Here is a 21,505-nt window from a genome sequence, read left to right on the forward strand (position 1 = left end):
TAAGTAGTTCAATGAATCTCAAAGAATCTAGGAATTTCATTTCATTTAAAACCTAATTCTTTTAATTTCGTTTTTCGTGGTGGAATTGGTAAATCGTCATTTACCTACCTTCAAATAATTTACAATTGGATTACGACATTCCTTTTCCGAATTGTAATTATTGTGTTGGGTCCTAGCCTTGATATTTCATTTTGGGTGTTATATTAAGTATTCCTTATCTAATCAAAGCGTGTCCTTCTTCTTTTATAGATGTCAACTTCCAACAACGCTTCCGGTTCTTCCAAAACGCAGCTAACTCTTTCTCGCTCTTGAACATTTGCTCGAAGATCACATTCGATGGTTCCAATTTCAATGATTGAATCCGAAACATCCGAATGGCTTTGTGTTACGAAGACAAGTAATACGTCCTTGACAAAGAGTTGAACAAGATAGACGAAACCAAAGCAACTCGCGAAGAGATAGCTGAGTATAGGGATCACTGCAAGGATGCTACTAAAGTGTCTTGTATTATGGTAGCCATTATGACTCCTGAGCTACAACGGTTCTACAAGGACTATTGGCCTTACAAGATATGCAAGGACTTGATGGAGAAGTACCATCAAAGAGCGCGTCAGAGGTACGACATAGTCAAGTCATTCATCACCACTAAGATGAAAGATGGAGAGTCCATCACGACCCACCTGCAAAGGATGCAGTGCTATGTGGATCATCTATTGAAGTTGAATGTGAACTTTGATGAAGAGTTGGCTATTGATATAGTCCTGCACTCTTTACCTCCTAGCTATGATCAGTTCAAAATGGCTTATCATGTGAGCAACGAGGAAGTTACATTGAGCAAACTTCAAGGCCTGCTAAGAACTGCTAAAAGTGGACTGAAAGGGAAAAGTATCGAATTCACTCCTACTCCTGCTGCTGCTCCAGCCCTGGCTATTAGACAAGGAAAAGGGAAACATAGGAAATCTTCCTCTAAGTAAAGCTAGAAGAAAAGTATCATGATGAGTCCTCTTCTAGTGGATCCAAAGCAAATTTGGTTCTGTACCCCTGCCTCAGATCCAGAAGATGCAATATGTTTCTACTACCAAGACAATGGGCATTGGAAGAGAAGCTTCCCTAAGTACTTGTATGACATCAAGGATGGGAAGATCAAGCCTTCCTCGGCAGGTATTTACACTATTTTGTCTAAAAATTCATCGCATTCTGATACAGGATGTGGTTTTCACATTTACTCTGACTTGCAGAGACTAAGAGAAAGTAGGAATGTGGAGCTTGGGAAGATGAACATGATAATGGGCAATAGGAGATTGTCACCTGTTACCAAGATCAGCATTTATTCTTTAAAGCTTAGTAGTGTATTTTGTTTAGACTTGAACAATTGTTGCTACTCGTCAGAAATGATGATATGTGCATTTTTAATCTTTTATTTTGTTTAATATCTTAATACTTTTTGGCTATTTTGTCTCGATTCATGAACAAAAGGTACTTAATTATGTTAAAATTGTGTTTTCAGCCTCAAAGACATGCTTAAGTGAAAAAAGGAAGAAGAATTAGCAATTGGAAGCTTGGGAATTAAAGTTCAAAGAAATAAAGCTTAAAAGAGAAAGAACCTGGCGAGTTGGCCATCAACTCGGCGAGTAGGTTAGAATATTTGCGAACCAACAGTGTCATACCGTACACGCGATTTAAGTAAAGAACTCGTCGAGTCGGTCTAAGGACTCGACGAGTCGGTGCGTAATTATGAAAATTCTTATATATATCGGACATTCCCGAAATCTAAACACCGATGGACGGCTTTTGGGGACTTTTGGCTACTCATTGGCGATCAGAAGGGTTCTGGAAGCTCTGGTTTTCGAGAATTCGACTTAGGAATCAAGTTAGGAGATATCAAAAGCAATAAACACTATTCTTTTGCTTAATTTTTGCATAAACTGTGTTTACATCATTAGATTCGTTTTTAGGTTGTTAATTGTTGTAGATATGAGCTAAAAGCTTATAACTTTTGTTTAGAGTAGATGAATTTATGAATATGGTATGATTTTATGGCTTGGATTAATTTGATTTGGTGAATTGTCTTGTTAAGCTTGTTAAAGACCCATATGTGTTGATAATCATTATTTATCTGTTAATAATCAAGTTGTTGAGTTGCATGAACATCTTCTTAATTGCTTGAATCATATAATTTTGTGAACACAATATTGTATGCCTAATATTAGTGAATATAAACCTAGGATTAACTAGAAAAAAAGTACATTAATGTGTAAGCATGTATGATGAACAACCATACATGAGTTAATTGAATTGAAAATTTTAGTTAGCTAATATTACAAGTCTTACTTGATCCGAATAAAACACTAGGAAGCATGTTAGTTTAACCAATTGTCCACTATTTGAATTAACCTGTTTGCTAAGGATTAGTAATAGTGAACGTGAATCTAATCACATTAGGAATCGGTAGCCAATGATATATTAGTCCATTGCACTTGCCATGAAATCAACTGTAACACCCGAAATTAGAAAGGTCAAGAAAGGAAAGGAAAAACCCTAAGTTAAAGAGGGTTGACTCGTCGAGTCCAGGGAGGAACTCGACGAGTCGGAGCGGGATCTGGGTGTAAAGCAAGTGACCGACTCGGCAAGTCGGCAAGCGGACTCGGCGAGTCAGGTCTGGGTTGGGAAACCCTAATTTCGGGACTTGGTTCCCTATTTAAGCATCTTAATCTCTTCCCTAGGGCTCATTAGCGGCCCTATAGTCCAGAACTGGAAACCCTAAGCCTCCATTGTGCTCATTCAAGCTTTTGGCCATCTCCTTGAGTGATTTAAAGGAAGAAGAAGAAGTGGGAATCTTTGAAGCATCAAGGTGTGGCCTTGGATCCGAGGTTTGGGGAACATTTCTGAGCATTTGAAGGTATTAAGTCGTTTCTCTCCTTTAGATCTTCTTTGGTTATGAGTTATGGGGCTTTTAAGCCATGTCTAAGATCAATCTCGAGCTTGAGGTCCAGATCTGAGGTTGCTACCTCAGATCCATGCTTGTTTTGGTTTAGAACCCCGTAAAGTATCAGCCATTGAGTGGATTTTGTAGCCCCTTGGTCTTAAACCCTAGTTTATGGTGTATGGTGCCTAGATCTCCTTCTCCACACGTAAAGTTTGCAACTTTACGTGGGGAATAGGCTTGGGAGGGTAGATCTGCAGTATGGAGTCCATGCATGACTCAAAATTCCTCTACATGTATGAAGATCTTAATAGACTCGGCGAGTCCTTCGAGTGGACTCGGCGAGTAGCTTGAAGATGAGGAGGAACTCGACGAGTGGGATGAACAGCTCGTCGAGTCGGTTGAAGATGGGCATGAACTCGACGAGTTCGATGAACAACTCAGCGAGTTGGTTGAAGATTGCCTTGTGCTCGGCGAGTCTGTTCTTGGACTCGGCGAGTCAGGTCGCGAAACCCCAAACCCTTCGAGTTGAAACTCGAATCAGTGAGTCGGGTGGAGACTCAGCGAGTTGGACAGGTCAGGACTCGGGAATAGTTGACTCGGCGAGTCATGGACTGACTCGGCGAGTCGAGTTGCGATTAGAAGGACCCCGAGCATATGAATTCGACGAGTTATTAGGTGGACTCGGCGAGTAGGGTTGACCTGGAAGGTTGACTTGACCAGGATTTTGACCTTGACTAGATTTGACCTAGTTGACATTTGGAGGTCAGTTGGACTAAGTGTTATTTTGGCATTGGTAGCTCGAGGAGCTAGTGGAGCAGCAGTTTGGAGTCAGAGGTCAAGTAGCAGTCAAAGGATTAGCAGCATCAGATCAGCAGTCTCAGGTGAGTTTCCCTTCAGTAGGAACGGGTCTAAGGCCACAATGTCGGCCCGTTCGGTTAGCCGTAGTTTCTGGACTTCGGTCTAATGCAGTAGCTAGTATGTTTGACGCCTCCGTGGCTCAGACAGGATTTATGTGTTTATGCTAATTGATATGTTTATGCTATGTTCAGTCAACTTCAAACTTCGGTCCGATGTAGGGGACGAAGGTCCCAGTTAGCTTCGGACTTCGGTCCGATGTAGGGGACGGAGGTCCCAGTCAGCTTCGGACTTCGGTCCGATGTAGGGGACGAAGGTCACAGTCAGCTTCGGACTTCGGTCCGATGTAGGGGACGGAGGTCCCAGTCAGCTTCGGACATCGGTCTGATGTAGGGGGCAAGGCCACAGTTAGCCCGGACTTCGGTCCGATGCAGTGGGCAAGGCCCAATATGTGTTTATATGTTATTGTGTGGTATGTGGTATATTGGGGGAGCTCACTAAGCTTCATGCTTATGGTTTTCAGTTTTGGTTTCAGGTACTCGGTTTTCAAAAGAGGAGCTCGGGAAGATTGCAGTGCACACACCATAGTCAGTTAGCCTGGGGATGTTTGACTCTGATAATGAGATTATGTTTTGAATTAATACTCTAAAAATTATGTTATGACTTATGATACAGTTTTGTAAATATGGTTTTAGTAATGTTTTAAAAGAAATTTTTAGTCGTGATTTTTGGGTCGTTACAAGTTGGTATCAGAGCCTTGTTTTGAGGGATTCGGGCGCATTACCGAGTGTGTCTGAATTCAAACTAAGGAAGTGGTATAGAACTTTCAAGAGAAAAACCATGGCTGCAAAAGGATTTTGAAAAAAAAAAAAAGAAAACAATTTTAGAAAAAGTATAAAGAAAAGAGTTTTAGAAAAAACGAAAAGAGTTTTGAAAAGAGAAAAGGGTGTGGTGCATGCAATCAGCCGAGCTCAAGTAAGTACTCCCAATTTACCCATACAAGTTATGTTATGAGTATCAGTATCAGTTTCAGTTTCAGTTTCAGCTTCAGTAGAACAGCATGCTAGAATAGGACTAAGGATCTAGGATGATGCCTTATGTGCCTGCTTTATGTGTTTCAACTTAATAAGAGTTTCATGCTAGTAATGAGTAGACAGTAGTAGGATAGCCTGTGTAGGTTATGCCTGATAGTATGAGCTTAGCATTGTATGCTAGTGCAGTTTCTCGTTATGAGAATAGTTTTGCCTGAGTATGTTTCCTTTATCCGAATGCTGCTTGCTTTGTGCTTTGTGGGACTCTGAGTGATGGGAGTTAGCCATTAGGTGAATACGTCACACCACATGTGATCAGGGTTGAATAATATCAGAGTGCTGGATTTGGCCCTATTGCGCAGCTCTTGTCTGAGTCCAACCATTGTAGGGACGATACTTTTACTCGAAGGATTATCCGAGCCTCATTGCATGTGATGGTATTCAGGTAGTGGCTTATTGGCATTACAAGGAGGCCTTCAGCAGCTGAGGACCGGTTTAGGTGGAGTCAGAAGTTCCTTAGGGCAAGCCTAGGACGAGAGTAGCAGAGATCAGTAGTAGTAGAAGTGATTTGGTGGAGTTGAGCTAACTCTTGAGGAAAGTACGGGTAGATATGGAAGGTAGTAGGGGCCCATACTACTGAAAGCAGAGGATCCGTACTCGATTCAAAGGGGGGGGAGACGAAACCAGGGAATGGTGGAGGGTGTGTGAGATCCCTCAGTAGCGGTGTGTATTGATCAATTATTGTGTTATGTTTTCAGCATGGTGACGTTGCACGAGGTATCAGTTGGCAGTTCAGGTGCTGGGGAGGGATCTGGCTCAGGCTCTAGAGCTGGGCAGCTTGATGATCTGACGAGGGATTTCATTTCCGCAAAGATTGTGCGCAGCATCATTGATCAGACTCCAGTGATTTTTGGTTCAATTAGAGAGGCCATCGTGGAGCTTATGGACAGTCATCTTGAGGCCTTTAAGGCCGAGATAGTTTCATGACCGTTTTGGGCTCGTCTAGATCCCGGTTCTTATGGAGTTCGGGGATCCATCAGAGAGGGGGATTCCATTTCTGACTTTTGCCATTAGGGGTCAGGAGTGAGTGGGGCACCCTGTCTCTGGGAGAGACCCTTGCATGATTGGGTAGCTAATGAGGTTTCGCTAGTCATTCGTGAGGAGTTACCCAACATCATTGAGCGGGTCACTGGTCGATTGACCGTTAAGTTCCAGGGACAACCAGCTGCTCTTCATACGGTTGATGGAGTAGTCGGGGTCACTTAGGAGCAGGAGATTGGTTTGGATGGGCAACTCGGAAAAAGGAAGCGAGCATGTGTCGCAGGGAGATTGGGAAGAAGTGTGGAGTCCTACTCAGCTGACTTGGGCGCTGGAGGTCAGGAGGACCTAGAGGTGTGTGGTAAGTGTGGAGGAACTCATGGGTTTGCTTGTCACAAGTTCAGGTGTTTCAAGTGCGGGGAAAAGGGCATGTGTATCGGGATTGTAAGCAGGATCAGAGATGTTTTCATTGTCACCAGCCGGGTCATTTCAGGTCTCGTTGTCCCGTCTTGGTTGTGGAGAGAGTTTAGGGTCAGGCGCCCATCGTTCCACAGAAAGTCAAGATCGAGCCGCACTAGATCACAGGTATGTTGTTGAATTCCTTCCTTTGTAGTAACTCTATGTTTATGGTATTGCATCGATGTTAGTAAGCATGTATCTGTGAGTATTATGCTACCTGCTTGTGATTGAGTTATATGCCATTTGCGTACCTTGGTTTTAGATTGATAGTCAGCGGTTGCTCCCCAATAGAGCGGGTTATCTAGGTTGCGGTAACTGTAGCATGCTTGGGAGGGATTTGGTGCGTCTTGCTAGTTCGGAGTGGCATAGTGTTAGAGATGGATTGGTTAGATCCCTAGCTATGGCAGGCTTGGGTTCCTTAGCAGAATGATTATGGAATGGCAGCAAAGATCGGGATCTCTTTTGAGTATCGAGCAACAAGGGGTAAGCAGGATCGAAGTGGGGGAGAATCCCCCGAGTGTGCCCAGGTAAGAGCACGCATACCCAGAGTGAGTATGTGGCCTCCGAGAAGGAAAAGAAGTAGTTCAGCGTTTGATGGACTAAGGATTCAGGGTTGGGAGTTTGAGAAACTCCCCACCAGTTAGCGCGTGCGATCGAGATGGTTGGAAGCTGGTTGAGAATCCAGGATTGGAGGACCACCTGTAGGGGCTCAAGTGAATCGGAATGAGGATCCTGAGAGCGGTTAGCAAGAGATGTTTTCGTATTAGTAGCCAGTGATAGAGTCAGCATGCAGGGTTGTGTAGATTCAGGAGTTGGGAGTTTGGAAACTTCCCAACAATAGCTTCTTGTATCCGAATTAGTAGACGGTTGGTTTGGGAACCAAGCCGAAGAGTTCCTCGACGAAGCGCTAAGTATATTAAGGATATAAGATGTCGAGGATGATGCAGTATTCAAAGACTGAGGGCTGGTTTTGAGAAATCAGGATGAGGAATCACTAGCGAGACTAGGGATAGTCAGGATGTCCTCGGGATAGTAGTAGTAGTGTTGTAAGTCTGCGGGGGTAGCCATAGCATTCACTAGCAGTTAGATAGTAGTAGTAGTGTTGTAAGTCTGTAGGGGTAGCCGTAGCATTCACTAGCAGTCAGATAGTAGTAGTAGTGTTGTAAGTCTGCGGGGGTAGCCGTAGCATTCACTAGCAGTCAGATAATAGTAGTAGTGTTGTAAGTCTGCGGGGGTAGCCGTAGCATTCACTAACAGTCAGATAGTAGTAGTAGTGTTGTAAGTCTGCGGGGGTAGCCGTAGCATTCACTAGCAGTCAGATAGTAGTAGTAGTGTTGTAAGTCTGCGGGGGGTAGCCGTAGCATTCACTAGCAGCCAGATAGTATTAGAGAGTTCTAAGTCCGCGGGTGTAGCCGTGGCCTTTATCAGATTGGTAGGCAACATGAGCGCGTTGTTGGACGCGGGAAAGCAGTAGTTCCCACCCGTTCGGGTGCAACAGTGAGGATATGGGAATCCACAGGTTAGATTTCGGATTTCCCAAATGGTTCAGTCATGGCTAAGTCAGCAATTTGGCTATAGATCGTCACATCAGTTATGAGACCAGAGTAGCAGTGGACCGTTGGGGTTCGGGTATGTTAAGGGCTACCGTCAATCTGGGAGCCATCGTGTTGTTAGTCATGGAATTGATGATGTCAGGATGTGACGTATGGACTCGATCGGTTGGATCGGAAGGTTGTTAGAGCCACAATGACAGGATAACTAGTGGAAACTAGTTCTAGAGAAGGATTTCGTTTAGAAGTCATGGGAGCGACTAAATGAGGAGTCCTTTGACTCCACAGTTGAGTTGGAGCTCAGTGTTTCAGTCAGTTCAGTGATTCAGACAGCTCAGTGTTTCAGTTAGTTCAGAGTTTCAGGCATGTTCAGTATTGCAGGCAGTTCAGTGTTTGGATAGTTTCAGAGTTTTGGACAGTGTTAGTATTTGTGTTGGAATGCAAGTGCTGACGGTATAGTTGGTTTGTTTGGAAACGACAAATCCCTCTCAGCAGGATCAGTTGAGCCCTTCTGCCAAGTATAAGTGATATGTAAGGATAGCTAGGCAGGTATCTTTTCTTTCAGGATGAAAGGCTCGAGTTAGTAGGAGTTGAGTAATCAGGTGAGAGATAAGCAGGTTGGTTCCAGCCGCATCGATTCAGTATGGATGGCAGAATGAATAGAACAGTTATAGATTGTCGAAGTATCTTCTGGAGTCGCTGAGAGCTGCTAGGAGATTGCGATGGAGTGTAGTGACCGGTGGGAGTCCGGTAACTCAGATATTGGCAGAATAGTAGGACCAGGGTGGTCTCAGTGCATCCGGTAGGCAAATGAGGGGCAACAGGATTTTTAGTCGGAGGAAGTAACGTTGAGGAAATTATGGAAAAGAGAAGGATTCAGTATGTACCAGTGGTAGTGACCAGCACTGTGAGTGGCTAGAGTGATGGACAAAAGGGTGTTAGTTTTCCCAGACAGAGAGTTGGAGACAGTTCGCAGGACAATTAGCCATAGCAAACTTCGAGGACGAAGTTTAGTTTAAGTGGGGGAGAGTTGTAACACCCGAAATCAGAATGGTTAAGAAAGGAAAGGAAAAACCCTAAGTTAAAGAGGGTTGACTCGTCGAGTCCAGGGAGGAACTCGACGAGTCGGAGCGGGATCCGGGTGTAAAGCAAGTGACCGACTCGGCGAGTTGGCAAGCGGACTCGGCGAGTCAGGTCTGGGTTGGGAAACCCTAATTTCGGGACTTGGTACCCTATTTAAGCATCTTAATCTCTTCCCTAGGGCTCATTTGCGGCCCTATAGTCCAGAACCGGAAACCCTAAGCCTCCATTGTGCTCATTCAAGCTTTTGGCCATCTCCTTGAGTGATTTAAAGGAAGAAGAAGAAGTGGGAATCTTTGAAGCATCAAGGTGTGGCCTTGGATCCGAGGTTTGGGGAACATTTCTGAGCATTTGAAGGTATTAAGTCGTTTCTCTCCTTTAGATCTTCTTTGGTTATGAGTTATGGGGCTTTTAAGCCATGTCTAAGATCAATCTCGAGCTTGAGGTCCAGATCTGAGGTTGCTACCTCAGATCCATGCTTGTTTTGGTTTAGAACCCCGTAAAGTATCAGCCATTGAGTGGATTTTGTAGCCCCTTGGTCTTAAACCCTAGTTTATGGTGTATGGTGCCTAGATCTCCTTCTCCACACGTAAAGTTTGCAACTTTACGTGGGGAATAGGCTTGGGAGGGTAGATCTGCAGTATGGAGTCCATGCATGACTCAAAATTCCTCTACATGTATGAAGATCTTAATAGACTCGGCGAGTAGCTTGAAGATGAGGAGGAACTCGACGAGTGGGATGAACAGCTCGTCGAGTCGGTTGAAGATGGGCATGAACTCGACGAGTTCGATGAACAACTCGGCGAGTTGGTTGAAGATTGCCTTGTGCTCGGCGAGTCTGTTCTTGGACTCGGCGAGTCAGGTCGCGAAACCCCAAACCCTTCGAGTTGAAACTCGAATCAGTGAGTCGGGTGGAGACTCAGCGAGTTGGACAGGTCAGGACTCGGGAATAGTTGACTCAGCGAGTCATGGACTGACTCGGCGAGTCGAGTCGCGATTAGAAGGACCCCGAGCATATGAATTCGACGAGTTATTAGGTGGACTCGGCGAGTAGGGTTGACCTGGAAGGTTGACTTGACCAGGATTTTGACCTTGACTAGATTTGACCTAGTTGACCTTTGGAGGTCAGTTGGACTAAGTGTTATTTTGGCATTGGTAGCTCGAGGAGCTAGTGGAGCAGCAGTTTGGAGTCAGAGGTCAAGTAGCAGTCAAAGGATTAGCAGCATCAGATCAGCAGTCTCAGGTGAGTTTCCCTTCAGTAGGAACGGGTCTAAGGCCACAATGTCGGCCCGTTCGGTTAGCCGTAGTTTCTGGACTACGGTCTAATGCAGTAGCTAGTATGTTTGACGCCTCCGTGGCTCAGACAGGATTTATGTGTTTATGCTAGTTGATATGTTTATGCTATGTTCAGTCAGCTTCGGACTTCGGTCCGATGTAGGGGACAGAGGTCCCAGTCAGCTTCGGACTTCGGTCCGATGTAGGGGACGGAGGTCCCAGTCAGCTTCGGACTTCGGTCCGATGTAGGGGACGAAGGTCCCAGTCAGCTTCGGACTTCGGTCCGATGTAGGGGACGGAGGTCCCAGTCAGCTTCGAACTTCGGTCCGATGTAGCGGGCAAGGCTCCAGTTAGCCCGGACTTCGGTCTGATGCAGTGGGCAAGGCCCAATATGTGTTTATATGTTATTGTGTGGTATGTGGTAGATTGGGGGAGCTCACTAAGCTTCGTGCTTACGGTTTTCAGTTTTGGTTTCAGGTACTCGGTTTTAAAAAGAGGAGCTCGGGAAGATTGCAGTGCACACACCATAGTCAGTTAGCCTGGGGATGTTTGACTCTGATAATGAGATTATGTTTTGAATTAATACTCTAAAAATTATGTTATGACTTATGATACAGTTTTGTAAATATGGTTTTAGTAATGTTTTAAAAGAAATTTTTAGTCGTGATTTTTGGGTCGTTACATCAACCATAGGAATAATTGGGTCGAATCTAAACAAAAGTCTCTTCTATTATTGAATCTAGTTGCCTTCTATTTGCTTTAGTAGTTAATTATTTTGTTTAAGTGTTATTTGCTTATTCAAAGTCATATCGGCGATCGGTTTCATGTTCTAAAGCAAGTGATAAGGCATCCATCAGATCAAACAATAAATGGGTTAAAGCCGACTACAGATGGGTACCAAAGGTTCACACTCCCAAATCGTCTAATGATTCTAACATTTCTTCATCTTCTGTGTGTGGTAAACTGGATATGTCATGGGAGAGAGTATCTGGCATAGATGATAAAGGTCAACTTAGTTTCAAAATGGATTGGGTTCCAAAGACCAACTAATCCTACACTCTGTGCTGGAGCAGCTATGGAGGAATATCGTCAGACTCCGGTTTGTTGATAGTGGCTGTTCCAAGCACATGATAGGGAACATCCCTCAACTGTACAACATTAAAAACTTAAATTGAGATTATGTGTCCTTTGCGGGAAAGGAAGAAGGAAGAGGATCACAAATGGGGATTGTACTTAACGGCGTGCAGAATATCTGATTTTGTTCCTGAGTTGTAACACGACTAAGGATGAATGTGTTGATGTATATGTGTGTTGTTCTTAGATCATCTGGATGCAACTTTAGTTGGTGAATTACGGTTTGCATTTTCTCAATACTCCTGAGTTTTTCTTAAAATGATTCGTTTTGAAGACAATTTTTTTTTTATTTTCTTTCTTCCCCATGCCCAAATTAAGGGGGAGAAATAAAAATACAAAAAAAATTATAAAAATCAAAACTTACAAAAAATATGTTTTCTTTCGTAAGTATTTTTGGAAAGTGATATTAAGAATGAGTGATAACGGGCAGTTTAAACAAGTGTAAGGTACTAAATTTGAATTGTCTAGACTCTATGCTCAATGTGCTAGTAGGCACGAAGGATTCAAAGGACTAGACCTAGCTGACAATGAAAGGACTTGACAGTGTGGACTTAGGTAGTTTCGTTTAGACTGACAATACGACGCTTGGATAGATTAAGCAGTGAGTTAAACAAGGGAGCCTGCGACATACATTAAAGTCATATGTATCTAGAATTGTGGCTCAACATTTACTCGATGTACGTACTTATGTCCTTAATTCCGGTACTGATAGGGCAACTGGGGGGCTTTCATAAAGTAGGTCTGTAGGAAATTATTTTCTTGCTTTCTATCTGTCAGTCATATGTTGTCTCCTCTACGAGATTGGAACAAATTCGTCCTGGAATGCAACATATGCAACTCTATCTATACGCACCTTCTTATCTATGCAATTCCTCCTATCTGTTAGTTATATGTTGTCTCCTCTGCGTGATTGGAACAGATCCGAACTGGAACACAACATATGCAACATTCTACCTCTCAATCCCTCTATCTGTGTTAGTCACATGTTGTCCCCTACGTGATTGGAAAAGATCCGACCTGTGGCACAACATATGCACTTCTATATCTATCTTCTCTCTTAATGATTGTCTACTCACCTAAAGTAAGGAGTTTGTTGGAATTTCTTGATTTCCAGGGTATGTTGGGAAGTGGGGAACACATTCTAGTGCACCTAAAATTGAACTACTTACAAGGTTGTCTGTAGATCTCGCTGCTGAATTTAAGTGGACAACAATATCCTTGGTCGTCATCAACTAAATGGTCCATTTAGGAATATAGGAGCAATGTCTTGTCATTTATAATCTGTCTAATTTGACAATATCCTTTGTGTTTAAGTGGACCACAATATTGGTGATTGACCAGAGCTAAACATGCAGGTGTGTGCTGATAAACGATATTGAATTGCTTGACAATTTTGATCCCAAAAGTTTTTAATTTTAGTTATTATTTTTGTTTTTGTTAAATTTGTTCATAGTTTTCCTCTATGCACAAAATTAGGGGGAGAATTAAAAAAAACAAACAAAGATCAGAAAATTAAAAAAATCCAAAAATATGTTTATTTCTGTTTTTATTTCCTTTTAAAAAAATAATAAAAAAATGAAAAAAATAAAAATAAATAAATAAATAAAAATAAAATGAAAAAAAAATCCAAAAATATTGTTTTTGAGCGTATTTTACTTTTTATTTTTATTTCTTTCTTAGTTATTTTTATTTGTGTGCTAAGTTTATTTTTAGTTTTGTTTTTATCTCAAATTCCATTTGTCTTAAAACGATAACTTAAAGGAAGAAGAGACTCAAGGAGACTGCATCGGAATTTTCTGAGCCAAGGCTGGGTCCTTGAACAACTATGGTGAGAATGGTCATTATGATTCTATGATCCACATAGACTTTTTAGTCATGGTTACCTTTCAAGACACAACAGTGATCTTTAAAGAACATTTATTCAAAGGAACAAGAAGTGAGGATTATTTTTTAGCATTCAATCTTTCAACCCCAGAAGCAAGGTGAAGTTCTACTTGAAGTTATGTGATAGATTGCATTGAAGCCTCCTTAATCAATTTGCTACTATCTATGAACCTGCTGAAGTGATCCAGAAGAATCGGTGTCACACCCCCAAACCGGAGCGACGAAACGTCTAGGGGTGGATGACTTCATGTTAAGTATCACAACACATGCATCATAGTAATCAAAGTACAACAATCATTGCATTAATAAAGTATAAGTTTTACATATGCATTCAGTCATTGTATATATGACATCAAAAGTTATATAACAAAAGATAGAAAACATGACTCTATACTGCTCCGTCTTCTCAAAATCCCGGGGATGTACCTGTCTACTAGTTCCCCGAGAATACAAGTGTTTTGAAAAAGAGAGTATCAACATTTAAGTTGGTGAGTGAATAAGTATTTATGTTTAGAAGTTTTACTATTTTTTTTTGAAATAGTAATCATGTTTATTGTTCCAGAAAATCCAATATTTTCTAATATAATTGAAAAGTAGTTTTAATGCCATAAAATCAATCTGTATAAGTGTTGTTGTACTATAAAGTAGTGTAACATAGTTTTAATTCAATAAAACTATAAAAAGAATGTTTTATGTATTGTTTATGTTTTCCAAGTTCTGTAATTGTACTCTTTGAAAACCCTATAAATGTGAGTATGTCTGGCTCCACCAGTTGTAATTGTAAATTGTAATGTAATACTGTAAATCGTATTATTGTAAAACCAGTACTTTGTATTCGTACTCTTTGGTTTAATTAGTTATACACTAATCGTATTTGTTCACATATTTTTGTGAGTTATTATAACCATGCTATGACTAGATGGCCTAATATGACGCTTTGTAGGCGTCGGAACTGTAACGACATTTGTCACTCATAGGCATAATTAATGACATTTATTGCCATTAAACGCTCAATCAATTAGTGATTTGTTTCCGTTTCATGATTTAACTATAAAAGAATACCTTGTCTTCTCATTCAAACACACTAATGAAATTACTCTTCTTCTTCTTACTTCTCTGCACTCCTGCTTCCGGCGATTCTTTCAGGCAAGTGGTGATCTCCGGTAGTACACAATACTGTTTAGGTTGTTGTACCCTGGGAACAGACGGCGAATCTGTTTAAGGGAATCGAGTCCAACTTGAGCCTCAACCACATCGTTTGTATCTAATTTTCTTTACAGGAACCTTCCAAGGACGAAAATCGAAGACGTTATACTAACAGTCTTTAACAAATTTATTCTTTGTTCTAAAACTTTCGTTTTCTGTTCTTTTATTCTAAAATCGAGTTTGTATCAATTTTTATTTTCCTTTAATAGTATATTTGATTGTGGTTACGATTTTTTCAAATTGTCTGCAACTCCCGTTGGTACTGGAACTCCTGTTGTTGGTGTTACCCCAACTGTGAACCCAAATACACCGGTTCCAAACATCATGGCTAATCATGCTGAGAGACCTGAAAAATTTTCTGCTCTAAACTTCAAGAGGTGGCACCAGAAGATGATGTTCTACTTGACCACCTTGAACCTGGCTCGGTACCTAACAGAAAATGCTCCTGTAATTGTTGAGGGGCAGGCTGATGCTCAATCTGTGAATGCAGTGGATGCATGGAAGCATTCAGAATTTCTGTGCCGCAACTATGTGTTGAATGGGCTAACAGATGCACTTTATAATGTTTATTGTAAAGTTGCAACTGCTAGGAACTATGGGAGTCATTGGAAAGGAATTATAAGACAGAAGATGTTGGAACTAAGAAGCATGTTGTTGCTAAGTTCTTGGAATACAAAATGGTTGACTCGAAATCTGTTATGAGTCAAGTCCAAGACCTTCAGGTCATCATACATGATAACAATGCAGAAGGTAGGGATCTTAATGAATCATTCCAAGTTGTATTAATGGTTGAAAAGCTTCCTCCCAGTTGGATAGACTTCAAAAACTACCTTAAGCATAAGCGAAAGGAGATGTCTGTGGAGGAACTGGTGGTGCGTCTTCGCATTGAAGAAGACAATAGAATGGCCTTGAAGAAAGGCAGTGAAGTTGAATCTTCTAAGGTTCATATGGTGGAAGTTGGCTAAACTTCCAAAAGCAAAGGCAAGGGACCTCACAAAGGGAAAGCTAGGGGAAAAAACCTAGGCCCCAAGGCAGGAACTTTCAAGAAGAAGTTAAAGTGCTACAACTGTGGCCAACCGGGTCACAAGGCTTCGGAGTGCCCTCAACCTAAGAGGGAAAATGATGAGAATTGTAATCGAGATTTAGAAAGCAATCATGATTATATGAATGAAAAGTAAGAACACAAGGAGTAAATATTAATCAGATCTTATATTGATGAAGAAATTGATTACAGACTTAAGCAGAGAAACATGCGAATGACTAGTGAGTCAATCGTTACTCTACTTCTAACCTCAGTCCCTATTTATAGGAAACATGAGTGTACAAAAAATATACTAAGTCCTTAACAATACGCTTCGCACAAATGAAGACTTAGTAAAATAATTAACATGCGAAACTAAGAACAGACACTTCGACTTTTACAATTTCTAGACTCTACATTCTCCTCCTTTGTAAACACTCGAAGCTATTCAGTTTGTGAGATTCTGAATAGCTGAGTGCATTGTTCTTCGGATTTCTGAATACCAAGTGATGATCTTTTTAAGCTCCTTCTTGTCTCCTTCATTATTCTTCGTGCAATTATTCATACAAAAAATAAAATTCGTAAATTGCGAACTGGTGTATCTTTCAATCTCTGAGACTTGAAACAAAAATCTTTTAGGCTTCCCATTGGTGTCTTTGCCTACGAAAACCATGCCAAAAGGTTTAAGGCATATCTCCCCGTCTGCAAACTTCTTCAATTCTGGTTGAGGCAATGTTGATTCCCAAGGAACTGTAACTATTCTTCCAAGGCCTGATGCGAGTTCTTCATCAGTTAATGCCAAGCAATGATAGTAGTTATCTATGAATATCTTGATATGTGCGAAACCAAGTCTGAACACATCAGTATCATATCCTTTGAGATTGTTTTCTTCCATGTCTTTCAGGATAAGAGCCACTTGAATGAGATCATTTAGATTCATTAAGGGAAAGTCAGCAATGGTAAAATCGAAAGGCTTGTTATCTGCTCGGACAACGAAGTATCGAAAATTTTGAAGCATGTTCTTGAAAATTTCATCCTTCTTGATAGTTAGCACTTTCTTTATCTTCATCAGAGACCAAACTTCCTCTTGATCCTTCGCAAGTACAGCATGAAATCTGATTTTCATGTAGGTGTATTCATCAGCATTTTCAAACTTTTCACTGATCTTGTACTGCGTTGTGATAAACATCATTTCGTTTATCAGAAAGTCAAGTTGGCATCTGTCTGAATTCGCAACATCATAACTTCTTCTAGGCTTTTTCTCAAATTCGTACATGTGATTTCCCAAGACTTTGGATTCGATGGTTTCGAATGAGTACAACTTCACATGATCACCCTTGTTCAAAGTTGGTGGATCATTTTCTCTTTGCCTTAGAATGCTCTAAATATGTCTTTATTTTTCCATTTCAGCTTCAGTCTCTACTTTCTTTTCTTCTTTCGACTATTCATAAGCCACCTCTTTACCTTTTCTAGTATCCACTGTTTGAGGTTTCGCACTCGAAATCCCTCCTTCTGTTGAACCAATTATAATTCCCTTAGGAATTGGCTTTGTAAATGGCTTTGTTGTTACTATTGTTGAAGGAATTGGTTTCATGAGTATAGGCAAAGTTGTTTTAAGCTGAGTCGAATGTAGCTTTCCAATGGTTTTCGCATCATCTCCTTTACTTCCTTTTCTTTCTCCCCCTTGCACCCCTGTGAAAGCAGGTGGGGCATTCTTCGGTAAAACGGAAGTAAAATTTGTGATTGGGGCCAATGCCTTCTGAATAGCTTGCTCCAAAGTATTGACTTTAAGCTTTAAGAATTTCGGAGTAAGAATTGATTGTTGAGAAGGCTTCGAAACACAACGTTTTAATTCAGTCACCAACAGAATTAGTTTTGCGAACTGCTCCTTATTTTCTTTGTGCTTGGCTTCGATAATTGGAGCAGGTGACTGATAATCAGTGACAATCTTGGTAAGTGCTTCAGCAACAACATCAACACATTTTTGCACTTCCAAGTTTTGAGAATTAAGATCTTGAAGCTCTTTTGCAATCTCCTTCTTTAACTCCTCAACCTTGAAGTTGACATCTTCCCTGACCTTCTTCACATCTTGTACAAAAAGAACATATCGTTCTTTTGTAGCAGTTGTTAGATCTTTTACAACACCATCAAAAGATTTCCCTTGAGCTTGAATGTGAAGCTCATTATTCTTATCAGAGTCATCAACTTTCGCAGCTATTCTTTTCTCTGCAGCTTTGATCATTGTTTCAACCTCCAAACCCGATACAGAAGACTTTGTACCAGAATCAGCTTGTGATTGAAGGATTGCATTCAACTTTCGATTCATGATTTTAAATTGCTTACCTAACATAAGCATATGATCAGGGATTTCCTCCTCCTCTGAATCAAAGTGTAATGCTTCAAATGTTCCTTCAAAACCTCCTCCTTCGGTTTCTTCATCATACTGAGCTTGCGAAGGTATAGGTTGTGGTGTTTCAGGGGATTGTAATGGAAACAATGTAGTGAAGGGATGTTGTAAAGGATGATCAAAGATTGATGATGTGGTTATATTTGTATTCGGGAGAATGAATAGTGGTAATGAAGTAGATAAGTTCTCAGATGAGATGGGTAATGAAGTAGATAAAATGATTGGCATTGCAGTTTCGACACTCGTGATAGGTGCCCCCGTATCAGATATGTTAACAACCATATCAGAAGTAGGTACCTCCTCGTGAACTGATTTGGTAGTGACTACTTCGAGTTGAATGGTTGTTGTAGTGGAAATTTGTGAAGTAATGGGAAGAGAGATGTTTACCATTAGTGAAGTTGAAACAAGTGGAGTCTCAGGTACCACTTCATCTTCTGATGACTCATTGCGAATAATCATCTTCCTTTTCTTGTACAGCTTCTTAGTGATGTGCTTCGCAACATCTTGAGCTCTTCTTTTCTTTGACATAGGAGAAACAGGAGCCAAAATTTCTCTAAACATAGCCCCTTACTACTCACTTCAGTTTTGCGAATAGTAGGAGAGGCAGTCTTCTTATGTGACAACTTGCGAAGCTTCTTTAAGACCCCTGACTTAGTCGGTATGATCTCCTTCGCAGGTTTGGTAGAAGGCTCAACTTTCTCAACCTCTTCAGCCTTTGATACTTTTGGAGATTCGCGTTTTTCCTCCTTTGGAGTCTTCTTCTTCTTCTTGGATGACTCACCACTGACTTCAAGTAGCACTCCAGTTCGCACATTAGGATCAAAAGTCTTCATGTATCGAACTAACACCTTGTGAGTAGAGGACACTTTGCGAAGCATTGCATCAGGAATTCTTGCAACACTTGTGAAGATATTCGCATCATCTTCAACAGCTTTGGGAAATTGGTACAAAGAGAACTCGGCGACATCTCCTCCTTCAGGAACTTGAATTCCTTCTTTCGCATATACTTTTTCCAAAATCAAAATCCAGTACCTTGCACAAGAAATCCCCTTATCAACACTGGTGTTTTCTAAGCTTTTGATGAACTCCTTCCAAAGCTGAGTTCCATAATTGACACTTAGATCGTAGTAAAGGCCCATAACCATTGCATAAACCTCCAGTCTTCCCCTGTCTAGACCAACAATCCTTCCGGTCAAGCATCGTAGAAAGATTCCAAACAAGAAGTTCCAAATGCAGGGTAAGCTTGATTTCCTGAAATCACTTATCTTTTCAAGAGTGGGTTGATGTCCCATCTCATCGAACATGAAGATAATATGTGAGTTGGTTGGCTTAAAGAACGGTGGGTTATGAGGAATGTTTAAGAAGTCGATGAACATGTTCTTGGTAAGACGAACCCTCTTGTTATTCACCAGGTTGAAGGTTATCACATCTGTCGCATAGTTGAATGACACAGTTGATGCCGCCATTGACAACCAAGTCATAGGAACAGGGAATAAACTGAACATAGCAGTTGACAATGCTGATTTTTTCAGTGCAACGATCAACATCTTCAATTCTTCTGGGTAAGATGAGACATTGGGATCAACTTGGAAATTCATGCTTTGAATCTTCATGAGGGACTTTGAAATAACTTCTTTTGTGTTTGATTGAGTAGCAGCCATTGTTAATCTAAGAAATTTCTTGAAAGAAAGATTAGGGCTTTTTATTCGTCAAAGAATTTTGAATCGCGTAATGATTCTCAGAAAAGATTATCCCTTTTATATGTTAATCCCAAAGATGAATTGTTTCCAAAAATAGAGTAGGCTATGTGTTCCTGGAAACGTGCAATCAATAGCCGTTGTAATGATCATGCCCCATAAAGTGCCTTGAAACTAGGGCCAACGGTTACTGGAAACTGTTTGTGAGTACAGTTGTTGTAAAACAAGACCCTTCGGTATCGAGGTTGGGATCTTTCGTTTATGGGATTTTAAACGAATTCATTTACCAGTCTTGCAAAATCTTCAGCCTAAGTTGGTATTACTTAGAACCTCAAGGATTTCGTGAGTGCATGTGATTCAAAGAAATGAGATAAGAAGCAAGTTAAAAAACAATTGGGATTCTGTGATGTCAAAATTTATTGACACAAAACAGTAAAACCCCGGGCAAAGGTTACTTCATTAATTACCAAGAGAGGTAATCAACTGCTTTCGCATTTTCCCGTGACATACAAGGGCTTCTTTTATAGGCTTAATGTGGTGGTATGCGAATTTCGTTACATATCATCCTAAACATAAGGTGAGTAATTGTAACCGAAATTACTTGTTTGAACATTGTGTTCAGGGACAAGATTGCTTTGGATTATTTTTGAAAAGTGACAAGGATTTCAGATATATACTCACACGGAAATTATATTCAAAAAAAATTTAAGTGCTGGACCCTTTTGGGAAACTAACTTCGTGGGCTTCGAAAATTTGATCAGGATCACTCATAAGAATGAATATAATTTGGAGTATATGAAATTTTAGGTACAAAAACAAGTGTTTCGTAAAAATCTGGAACATAGTTCCCCGTCAATTCCTTAATTTGTGAAGTTTGTGGGTTTCACTTATTTCACGGACTCATGAAACAAGATCATTAACACAGAATGATGACATGTCTAAATCACGATTGGTTTGATCAAGTGACCTCATAGACATGTGTCTTTGTGTGTGTATCGTGTTCAGAAATTTTGTGATGAAAAAGAATTGTTATAAGATCGAATGTACCTCTGTTATTTGTGGACCAAACAGAAAACTCTTTGCTCATTTGAGAAGAGTAAGGTAGCTCTTTTGACTAATGCGAATATAAGCCTTATTGGGAAGAAATTTTCATAAGATAATTTCATTAAGGCTTTCGTTTCTCACACATAGAGTCATATGAGGCTTGGGTCAACATGCTGCAGCATGCTTCTAGGGACATCCTAACTAGTACATAGTTGAAAGAAATGATACCTTCCCATAGAAACATAAGCATGACCTCTTCGCATTGTGCTCTTGACTAATACTGAAAACACACAAAACTTAAAGAACAAAGTTAAAAGAAAAATATTTTTGGTGATTTTGTATTTTTCAAATATAAAAGAACAAAAACGAGATCTAATTTTAACAACCTTAAGAAAATACTTTTGAGTTTTATATTTTTCGAAAATGAAAGACAAAATAAAAAGAAAATCTTTTTGTTGTTTTTGAATTTTTCAAAAACTAGACAAACAAATGAAAATATTTTTGGTTTTTCGCGTTTTTCGCAAAGCAGAAAAGAACAAAATTAAATTGAACCTCAGTTACCGAATGTGTGAATGCGAAGCCGCTTAACGCACAGTAACTTCTAAATGATTCTGATTCAGAGCTGCTGAATGGACCTTTCATTCTTGAGTGATTGATTTTGGGACTGAATTCGCATTGATCATCCCTAAACCTGCTAAAATTCTCACAAATGATTTTTCATCAAGAGGTTTAGTAAAAATATAAGCAAGTTGTTCAGTGGTTTTAACAAAATGTACTTCGATATTCCCATCTTCCACATGATCTTTGATAAAGTGATATCGAAGAATAATATGTTTTGTCTTTGAGTGTTGTACTGGATTATGAAAAATGCGAATTTCACTTTGAGAATCACAATACA

The sequence above is a fragment of the Lactuca sativa genome, chromosome 6, assembly GCF_002870075.4.
Source record: "Lactuca sativa cultivar Salinas chromosome 6, Lsat_Salinas_v11, whole genome shotgun sequence".
NCBI classification, from domain to species: Eukaryota; Viridiplantae; Streptophyta; class Magnoliopsida; order Asterales; family Asteraceae; genus Lactuca; species Lactuca sativa.